Below are 11,612 nucleotides of genomic sequence, written 5' to 3' on the forward strand. Positions count from 1 at the left end.
ATTTCTCAGCACTTATTTTTACACAACCTGTGACATGTTCTTGTATTTATGATTTTGGAGTCAGGAAAAAAAGATGTGCCCCTCCTGTGGTAAGCAGCTTAGCATTAGATCTTTGAGGGACCATCTTTATCTAGCAGCTCCATAGCCACCCCTATCATTGTCAGAAATCAAGAGGATTTACACAGGTAAGGAAAATAAAGAAAAGTGGCTCCCCTGGTGGCTCAGATGGTAGAGAATCTGCCTGCAATGTGGGAGACCTGGGTTGCACACCTGGGGCAGGGAAGATCCATGCAGAAGGGAATGGTTACCCACTCTAGCACTTTTGTCTCAAGAAGCCTTTGGACAGAGAAGCCTTACAGGCTACAGTCCCTGGGGATCACAAAATGTCAGACATGCCTGAGCGACTAACATACAAGGAACTTTAAGGATTTGGAAGCCGTATCAGAACTAAGGATAGCTTAAAAGGAAAAGCAAAACTCTTTGAGACAGGCAAGAACATGGATGCACGAACACTTATCGGCCAACAAGGCAAAGGAAGAGAATGGATATTGCAGCCTCTAAGAGTCTTGCACATAGCTGCAGCTAAAAGCGAGGGCTTCTGACCAGAGCTTTGGGCTTCAGTGGAGAAACTTGGCCACTTCCCAGCAAGAAAGGAGTCAGAGGAAAGAATCAATCCACTGATCTCTTTCTCCACTGACTCACCAACCTCTTTTGTCCACCCCTGGCCAAATTCAATTAGAAGTCAGATGCAAGAAGTGCTAGAGGGATAAAGTTTGGTCTTCTCAGCATCCAAAGGTTCATAACATAACAGAAAATGATCAACAGAGTTCCCGAGGGGCATATGAAACACACCCACCACTTCTATATAGTAGCTATGTTTTCTTTATCTTATGATTCTAGTTGTGGTTAATTTTGCTAGACATTTTGCATGCCTGGGTAGGATTAACTTTAATGGGAGAAGTCAGTTTCTGATTTGACCTAGACTTGAGTATTTGTCACTGTATTCCTGGTATCAGAATATTATTACTGGGACCCTAACTGACTGTATCCTTGATTCACTTAAACCCTTTGAAGAGATAGGTAATGTGACCAGACTTCAGAAGGGACCAGAAACTATCAAGAGATGTTTTTATGCATTGTTGAATTCATTTGGTTGATTTGTATGTGTGAGAGTGAAAACTTTTAATTCCAAACTTGTGAGAGACATTAGTCTGAAATTTCCTTTTTGTACTGCCTTTGTCTGATTTTGATATAGATCAATATTGGCCCCATCTTATTAGTTGGGAATGGTTTCCTACTCTTTCATTTTCTTGAAGAGATTATATCAAATTGATCTTAATTTTCAGGATTGGGAACTCATGTACACCCGTGGTGGATTCATGTCAATGTATGGCAAAACCAATAGAGTATTGTAAAGTATAAATAAATAAATAAATAAGAGCAATATATATATATATTATAATTCTCTGGTCAAACTAGCCTGGATTGATGATTTCTTTTTCTAAAGTTTTATGTCACAGTTTCAATCTCATTAAAGTCTATAGGAGTATTCAGATGATGTATCTATTTTTGCTTCAAGTATTTTGAGGTTATATTGTTTGGTGTAAAAATATTTAGATTATTATGAATTCCTGCTGGATTGACTCTTTTTCACTTATGTAAAGTCCTTGTATTCCTTTGTTTGTATATATTTTCTTTGGTCTAAAGTCTACTTTATCTAATATTAACATCAGTTTTTATCCTTTTATTTTCCAAATATCCATGTGATTATTAAGTTTCTTGGGCTTTCCTGATGCCTCAGACAGCAAGGAATCCACTTGCATTTGAAGACCCGGATCAATCCCTGATTGGGAAGATCCCCTGGAGGAGGACATGGGAATCTGTTTCTTGACTGGAGAATTCCATGGACAGAGGAACCTGGTGGGTTACAGTCCATTGGGTCCTTGAGAGTCAGGAACAGCCTAGCAACTAAACCACCACTTGGTATTCCTTCACATTTGTTCCTTGGGAGGAACAGCCCTACTCAGGCTGCCTTCTGATGTAGGTTGGAGCTCAGGAATGCTGGGCCTGGCTTGTCATCTCTTAGGTGCTGCTGTGTTGCTCTTCCATTCTTCAGGCCCTAAACTAGTTCACCTTCTTCTTGCCAACTATACAAGGTCTCCTTTAGTGGTCTCTTCTTATTTCCAGAACAAACAAAGGAGTGGGCACAGAGATAAATGTCATCTTGTCTGAACCAGAAGCCCAAGGTGTGTTTTAGAACCTAGGGAAGAGATTTCATGGGGGGAAGTTGAGGAGGAAAGTGGAAGGGAATCCACAGCAGGCTGGAGATGTAAGTCGTGGAGTCCCCCTCTTAGAAGTCATCAGAAGCTGAGAAAGTATAATTTTTAGGTTATATATATATTCATCTCTGAGGGAATACACTTTCTGTTTCAGCTAACTGTAAGCCTTCTGTATGTTTTCATTAATTTTCTTTACAAACGCATATATATAATGATATCCATACGACATTTTATTTATTCTTCTAGGCCATTTCATTTCAGTTCAGTTCAGTCTCTCAGTCATATCCTACTCTCTGTGACCCCATGAACTGCAGCACACCAAGCCTCCCTGTCCATCACCAACACCCAAACCCATGCCATGGATTCAGTGATGTCTGTAACTATCTCGTTCTCTGTCATCCCCTTCTCCTCCTGCCCTCAATCTTTTGAAGCTGAAGTTTCAGCTTCAACATCAGTCCTTCCAATGAACACCTAGGACTGATTTCCTTTAGGATAGACTGGTTGGACCTCCTTGCAGTCCAAAGGACTCTCAAGGGTCTTCTGCAAAGCCACAGTTCAAAAGCATCAATTCTTCGGTGCTCAGATTTCTTTATAGTCCAACTCTCACACCCATACATGACTACTGAAAAAACCATAGCCTTGGCTAGATGCACCTTCATTGACAAAGTAATGTCTCTGCTTTTTAATATGCTGCCTACATTGGCCATAACTTTCCTTCCAAGGAGTAAGCGTCTTTAATTTCATGTCTGCAGTCACCATCTTCAGTGATTTTAGAGCCCCCCAAAATAAAGTCAGCCACTGTTTCCACTGTTTCCCCATCTATTTGCCATGAGGTGATGGGACCGGATGCCATGATCTTAGTTTTCTGAATGTTGAGCTTTAAGCCAATTTTCTCACTAGGCCATTTTTTCAAGGGCAATGCTCTGCTTTTATTATGATTTGAGATTTAAACCCTGTAAAAAACATATCTATTGTACAATTTGGATTATTTCCCAGTAGATGAACTGATGGAATATCAAAAGAACTAAAAATGATTACTGAATTGAGCTCACAAAATCTTATAAATGTATATGAAGAGAGTTATTCACATATAATTGTATTCTTGGCCCCTTGTGGTATTCTGAGAACTTTGTTTAAAGCTATATATAAAAGAAATTATTTTATTATGATAGGTAAACAATTGATATAATTATGTGTGTACATTCAGAATCCATTAGTCCAGTGGCCATAAAGATGAGTGTCCTCATCCCTTGGGGAAGAAAATGATAGCATTTCCACTTATTTTTATCTCACTGTCGTTTAATTTATATTTTGTTTATATATTTTAAATGTCATAATGTATTAGAATAGCAATGCATATATAAGATTTTTACATAATATAATTAGGTCACAGACAGCGTGCTGAAAAATGGAAAATAATGTGGAGGTTAGTTCTTCAGGAAACAATAAAAATTTGCTGCATAAAATGTTACTTATTTTGGGGAGTTTACCAACAATTTTTTATGAAACCAGTTCAACTGAAGAGGCAGAATGTTCAGAACATCCATGTTTGCATGAGTTTGCATAGAGCCTCAGAGACAGAAACATTTTTGAAGTTGGGTAGAAGACCAAGAGACCTGCCTGGACAGGGGAAAACTTGAATCTTGAATGCAAGAGAGCATGTTTGCTCCCCTCAGTGAGGTCTAAGTTGTTTTTCTTTAAATCACATCCCTTTCTTCACCTTTATTCCCTAATCCCCGTCCTCTGCTAGTTCTTTTCCTGTAGTAGAGATCACCTGTTAACATACTACATAATGTACTTGGATTCATGTTTATTGCAAAGTATCTGTCTTCCCTCAGCTAGAATATCAATTCCATGAGGACAAGTGTCTGCCTGCTTTGTTTAGTGCTGTAAATTAAGCACCTATAAGAGTTTCTGAGTCAAGGAGGAATTAAGTCAATGATCAGTTGGTTAAATGACCAATAGCAGAGGACTGAGCAACACTATAGGTTTCAAAATTTTGTGATTTCATTAGCTATTGTAAATAAGCAGTTCTAGAGTTAATGTTACAAGGTTAAGACATATTTCTGTTTCTTTTACCAGCATAAAGATAAACTATATTTGAAGAAAAGGTTTTAGACCCAACATGATAGCCAAAATGCACATTTGAAAAATCAAATTATAAGAGTTTATTTGTTTTCTTTATCTAAAATATAATTATATTCCTTTTCAAAAACTTTTCCTTACATAGGTGTGTGTATATATATGTTTATATATATAAATAAAATTCCATATACTCAAAGCTATGGTTTTTCCAGTATGGATGTGAGAGTTGGGCCATAAGGAAACTGAAACCCAAGGGACTGATGCTTTTGAACTGTGCTGTTGGAAAAGACTCTTGAGGGTCCCTTGGACTGCAAGGAGAACAAACCGGTCAATACTAAAGGAAATCAACTCAGAATATTCATTAAAAAGAGTGATACTGAAGCTGAAGCTCCAATACTTTGGCCACCTGATGCAAAGAACTGACTCACTGGAAAAGACCCTGACGCTGGGAAAGATTGAAGGCAGGAGGAGAAGGAGATGGCAAAGGATGAGATGGTTGGATGGCATCATTGACTCGATGGGCATGAGTTTGAGCAAGCTCAGGAGATGGTGGAGGACACAGGAGCCTGATGTGTTGTAGTCCATGAGGTCTCAAAGAGTGGATATGACTGAGTGACTGAACTCAACTGGAGGTATGCATATGTGCCATGTATATAACATAATGATTATATGATCATCATACATAGGTCACATTGACAAATATGCTTTTTCAGTTTCAGGTATCATTATACATAGATAATTTTGACATATAATGTTATTTTGGTTTTAGGTGTACAATGTAGTTATTTGAAACTTACTGCAAAATGATCACTGCAATAAGTCTGGTGAACATCTCTCACTAGAAATAGTTACAGTTCATTCTTGCAATGAGAACTTTTATGATCTCTTCAGTTCAGTTCATCACTCAGTTGTCTGACTCTGTGATCCCGTGAATCGCAGCACACCAAGCCTCCCTATTTTTCACCGACTCCCGGAGTTTACTCAAACCCATGTCCATAGAGTCGGTGATGCCATCCAGCCATCTCATGCTCTGTCGTCCCCTTCCCCTCCTGCCCCTAATTCTTCCCAGCATCAGAGTCTTTTCCAATGAGTCAACTCTTCCCATGAGGTAGACAGAATATTGCAGTTTCAGCTTTAGCATCAGTCCTTCCAATGAACACCCAGGACTGATCTCCTTTAGAATGGACGGGTTGGATCTCCTTGCAGTCCTAGGGACTCTCAACAGTCTTTTCCAACACCACAGTTCAAAAGCATCAATTCTTTGGCACTCAGCTTTCTTCACAGGCCAACTCTCACATCCATACATGACCACTGGAAAAACCATAGCGTTGACTAGACGGACCTTTGTTGGCAAAGTAATGTCTCTGGTTTTTAATATGCTATCTAGCTTGGTCATAACTTTCCTTCCAAAGAGAAAGCATCTTTTAATTTCATGGCTGCAATCACCATCTGCAGGATTTTGGAGCCCCCCCAAAATAAAGTCTGACACTGCACTGTTTCCCCATCTGTTTCCCATGAAGTGATGGGATCAGATGCCATGATCTTAGTTTTCTGAATGTTGAGCTTTAAGCCAACGTTTTCACCCTCCTCTTTCATGTTCATCAAGAGGCTCTTAGTTCCTCTAGAAGCAAAATCAGGAGAGGCTTGAAAGGTAGACAAAATGGCTCGAGTGGTGCAGTAGAGGACTTCCATGCAGGAGTCACTAGTAACAGGAGTAACTCTAAACTGGGTGTGTTTCTTACATGTTCATGAATTTTGCATCTTTTATTTTACACATGGATGTTCCCATTCATTTCCTGTTTTTGTAAAGTATAATAGCTACAATGCTGTGCCTAATGCATTGGTTGAACTAAACTTGTCTGCATGGACAATTTATAGATCTGTTATTTATGTTGTTTCAAAGATCTTTAGCCATCCCTTAATTTTGCTCATGCTTCATCAACTGCGAAGTATAATTTCTCTGCAATTGCTTACAGGCCTCCACCTTTTCCTGCATGTACAGTTAACATTACTCTAATAATCTGTAGCCTGGTAACGTACATACTGTCTCATTTCATCCGGTAAAAAATCCAGATAAAAGACTCACATGCGTGCGTTGGACGTGTTCTCTATCTTCAGGGGTATGGAAGGAATTGATGTGGCAGTTGTTAGAGGCATTGATGTGGTACAGTTTGCCCTGGGCATACTGTTCATCCTGAAAGTGATCAGACAATTAGTTACAGTTGTTCGGCATTCAGTAGATGAACCGATTACCAGAATATTAACAAGTTGATAGTTGTATAATTTTTTTACTGGGGGGACATCACAATATTTGAAAGTCATTCCTTACCTATCTTTTCTATACACTGTCCCTATAAAACTAATTTAACATCTACTTTTCTAAGTTTAACATTTTCCCTTCTCTGTTATATTATTATAGAGTTTTTTTTTTTTTTTTTGCTTTTTTTTTAGTGTTTGAATCAAATATATTACATATATACCAACATTTGGTGCTTCCCAGGTTACGGTAGTGATAAAGAACATTCCTGCCAATGCAGGACAAATAAGAAGACTCAGGTTTAATCCCTAGGTGAGGAGCATCCCTTGCCAGAAGGTACAACAGCATACTCCAGTATTCTTGCCTGGCCAATCCTATGGACAGAGGAGGCTGTTGAGCTACAGTCAGTAGGGTTGCAAAGAGTTGGACACAACTGAAGTGACTTAGAATGCATGCATGCACCTCTATTTAACTATTTAATCTCTTGTTTACTCTGGTTTAGAGTATATTCCCTGATAAGGTGTTATACAGTTATGACTTTCACTTATCGCTGAATCTTCAACCAAAAAGTTTAGTGTTCATCCCAGGTACAGAAGGCAATGTTGTTTATGGTGGGAAAATGGTATGGCAGAAAAACTTGGCATAGAGTTATAGGAAATACTAAGCAATGGACTGAGAATAATAGGAGTAGAAAAATCTAGCTAACACATTGATAGAGAAAAACTAGTCTTTAGCAAAAGTTATGAACATTTCAAGAGATTACTTGGAAGATATGGGGAAAAATGGGTAGTCAAAAATGGAGGATGAAACAAAAATTAGTGAGTAAAAAGAACAAAGTGAATTTAATAGAAACCTTTAGCACCACTTTTTATTAGCTCTCTGCTCTACTGTGTGCTCCTTGATTGACCTAAAAGAATTAACATAAAATTTCCAAATACCTTCATCAGAGAGAATAATTGTTTCCAATTGTAAACTCCCATTCTATTGTTGCTCTAAAGCTATTGCTGCAAATCTTAAAACAATAACTTGTAGAATGAAAAAAACTATCACTATTCATTGTTGTGACCAGGATTCAGCTTTGTTTAACATATTTAATCCACCCAGTTCAGTACAGAGCAGTTCTCATTTATTGCCTATTTATACTAAGCCTGGAGAAAAAAGCCCAGAGCGACACTGAAGGACCAGAAAATCAACATGCTTTCCTTTCCCAGTTCAGTTCAGTTCAGTTCAGTAGCTCAGTCATGTTGACACTTTGCGACCTTATGAATCACAGCACACCAGGCCTCCCTGTCCATCAACAACTCCCGGAGTTTACTCAAACTCACATCCATTGAGTCCGTGATGCAATCCAGCCATCTCATCCTCCGTTATCCCCATGTCCTCCTGCCCCTAATCCCTTGCAGCATCAGAGTCTTTTCCAATGAGTCAACTCTTCACATGAGGTGTCCAAAGTATTGGGATTTCAGCTTTAGCATCATTCCTTCCAAAGAACACCCAGGACTGATCTCTTAGAATGGACTGGTTGGATCTCCTTGCAGTCCAAGGGACTCTCAAGAGTCTTCTCCAACACCACAGTTCAAAAGCATCAATTCTTCGGCCCTCAGCTTTCTTTATAGTCCAACTCTCACATCCATACATGACTACTGGAAACAACATAGCCTTGACTAGACGGAACTTGTTGGCAAAGTAATGTCTTTGCTTTTCCGTATGCTATCTAGGTTGGTCAAAGCTTTCCTTCCAAGGAGTAAGCGTCTTTAATTTCATGGCTGCAGTCACCATCTGCACTGATTGTGGAGCCCATAAAACTAAAGTCTGACACTGTTTGCACTGTTTCCCCATCTATTTCCCATGAAGTTATGGGACCAGATGCCATGATCTTAGTTTTTGGAATGTTGAGCTTTAAGCAACTTTTTCCCTCTCCTCTTTTACTTCAGTGATTTATGTCAGGTAGTATTATGGACTGACTGTGTTTTCTTCAAATTCGTATGTTAAGCCTTAACTGCCAAAGTACTGTGTTTTGAAAAGGGTTCCAACTTTTTGGGACCCCATGTTCTTTAGCCCACCAGACTCCTCTGTCCATGGGATTTCTCAGGCAAGAATACTGGAGTGGATTGCCATTCGCTTCTCCAGGGAACCATCCAGATCCAGGGATTGAACCCCGGTCTCTCACATTGTGGGCAGATTGTTTACCATCTGAGCCACCAGTGAAGCCCATTAATGGTGAATGAGCTCTTAGGGTGGAACAGTCATCCAATAGGTTTAGTGTCTTCATAAAGCGAAGCACCAGAGAATTCTCTCTGTGTCTCTGCGTCTTTTCCTCTATCTCTCTTCCCCATCCCCCACCCTGTGTGAGGAAACACGGAGAAGCCAGCCCGGGAAGAAAGAATTCTTACCAGAACCTCACCCTGCTGGCACCCTGATCTGAGACTTCTAGCCCCCAGAATTGTGAGGAAATAAATTTCTATTGATTATTCCACTAAGTTTATTGTATTCTTCGCTGGCATTCTTGGCTGACAAATACAAAATCATTTATTTTGAAAATTTACCAAAAAAATGAGGAGGAAATTGAAACAGTTATTGCACTTCTTAGGAATCTTTGAGATTTTGCAAAACGGATCCTTTCTTTGATTTCCACATCTTATGAGCTGACGGCGTCTTTGACCTAGAGACTGTGTTATTTGAAGTTTGGCTGATGCAGCCTTCTTGTTGAAAGCACAGTATAGCTCAGTAACAAAGGCAAAGGTTCCATCTGGGAGCCTAGTGGGATACACAGTCCATGGGGTTACAGTAGTCAGACATGACTTAGCAACTAAACGACCACCACCAAAGTACTTACAAACTCAGAGAACATTATCCAGGAAAGGCAAAAAATGTCACAGGACAGCCTGTTGGCATTGAGAAACAGGTCACTAAGGGATGTAGGGGGATGTCAAACATGTTAGGAAAGCAGGATGGACATGAGTTGCCTTGGCACAGGAGCAGATTTGACATGACCAGCAGCAGCAGAAGGCAAGACCCTGTTTAAATAAAAACATGAGCCATTCTGAGATGATCTAGTCACCTGAGGTTATCAAATCCATCCTGCGGAGGGAAGCATTTCTTTCCCTGTTGCTCTGAGTAGGAGTTGGTGCTGTAGTAGCTCGGGTGGGGAAGAAGGAGCGCCTTCTGTGTTAACTTAGATGGATGATGATATTTGCACAGATAGTGGAGAAGTAGGTTACTCCCTGCATTTTTGTATTTCTCTCAGAAGTACTTCTGTGCTCTGCAAACATTTGGAACTTAATTCTGAGCCAGAGTGTTTAGGCCATTTTTTTTTTTTTTTTAAGACAGTTTAGTGTTGGGACTCTGCAGACTCTGGCAGCGAGGTCCTCAAGGAGTTTGTAATCTTTTCACTCTACATTGACTAATGCTTGAATTTTAGACACTGAAATGACAAGAAAAGTCCAGTTGATCTTTGTGGTTTACCATCACGCTGGGGTAGAGTAAACACACGACTGACTGATCACTACTACTGAGTATAAAGAGAATACGAAGAGAAAAAGGATACTGTACCTTGGATCTGCTCACTCACCTTAATATCCCCATGCATGTCTTTGATACTTTCCCAAATGCTTTAAAACATCTTAAAATTTGTGTTTCTTTGGAACCCTGTGAGATTACCTTAATCTTCACTATGATCATCAAGTTATGTTAATGAAGATGCAATGACTTGGAGAGGGCAAGTAATTTTCCCCAGGTCACATTATTAGCAGATGCAGGTGACTGGGCACCAATACACTCATCTGTTCACTTCCTGATGTCACATCACACATGCCAGTGGGCCCTCGGTCTGCATGTGTGTAACCAGGACCACAGCGGAAGCTGTGATGACTCTGCTTAAAGAGAAAAATATTTTGTCTTTGACTGCAAAACAAAGTGACCCTAGAACATTGGTTTTATCCACTTGTTCTGCTCTTTCTATAAAACACTCACTGTTACAGTCTCTGACAGTTATCAGTGTGGGGGCCTGGTTCTGCTGGCTAGCCTTTCTTCTAGGCACCTTGACAGTTCTTCTACTTTTATGCATCTTTAGTCTTCTTGTTACATTTGTTTCTTCAAGAAAATAGCAAATAAATCTCCAAAAGGTAATATAAGAATATTACCTGGTCAAAACCAACACAACATCATTGGATCTGTGAACAAGGCCTGTCTTTTCCTGACTTTGACTTTTAGGAACCAAGTTTAGCTGTCTCGTCCAGAGTACATCCTGACAATCCATGGAGCTGTTTTTGAACCATCTCCAAACATCTCCTGTTTGATATTTGAACTAGACCTTTATGCTTCCATGATATATTGTAATATTTCATAAATTGTTCCTGGCCCTACCTTTGGCCAACAGAAGCATAAAATCACAGACTTTTTCAAGCATGATTTTAATATTACTTTTCATGTCCATTCTTTGTAAGTTAGCAGAATTTAAGTCTGAAGTGAGCAAGAATTGAGTTTGGACAAGAGACCTTACAAAATAGAGATTTCATCCTCCTGAATGCGATCTGAACATGAGTCTTCTTCCAACTTACCAGAAGAGCGGTAATTTAATTAAGGATAAGATATCAGCATTTACTACTGATTTACTACAGCATTTACATTTTCTCTGCTCCTAGTTTAAAGGGGCATGGTATCTAAGAATAAATTGGTTATTTAAAATTAGATTATGGAAATACACTTTCTAACACCATACACAAAAATAAACTCAAAATGGATTAAAGATCTAAACATAAGACCAGAAACGATAAAACTGCTAGAAGAGAACATAGGCAAAACACTCTCCGACATAAATCACAGCAGGATCCTCTATAACCCACCTCCCAGAATATTGGTAATAAAAGCAAAAATAAAGAAGTGGGACCTAATCAAAATTAAAAGCTTCTGCACAACAAAGGCAACTATAAGCAAGGTGAAAAGACGGCCTTCAGAATGGGAGAAAATAATAGCAAATGAAGCAACTGACA

Source organism: Capra hircus, chromosome 18 (genome assembly GCF_001704415.2).
Source record: "Capra hircus breed San Clemente chromosome 18, ASM170441v1, whole genome shotgun sequence".
Lineage (NCBI taxonomy): Eukaryota > Metazoa > Chordata > Mammalia > Artiodactyla > Bovidae > Capra > Capra hircus.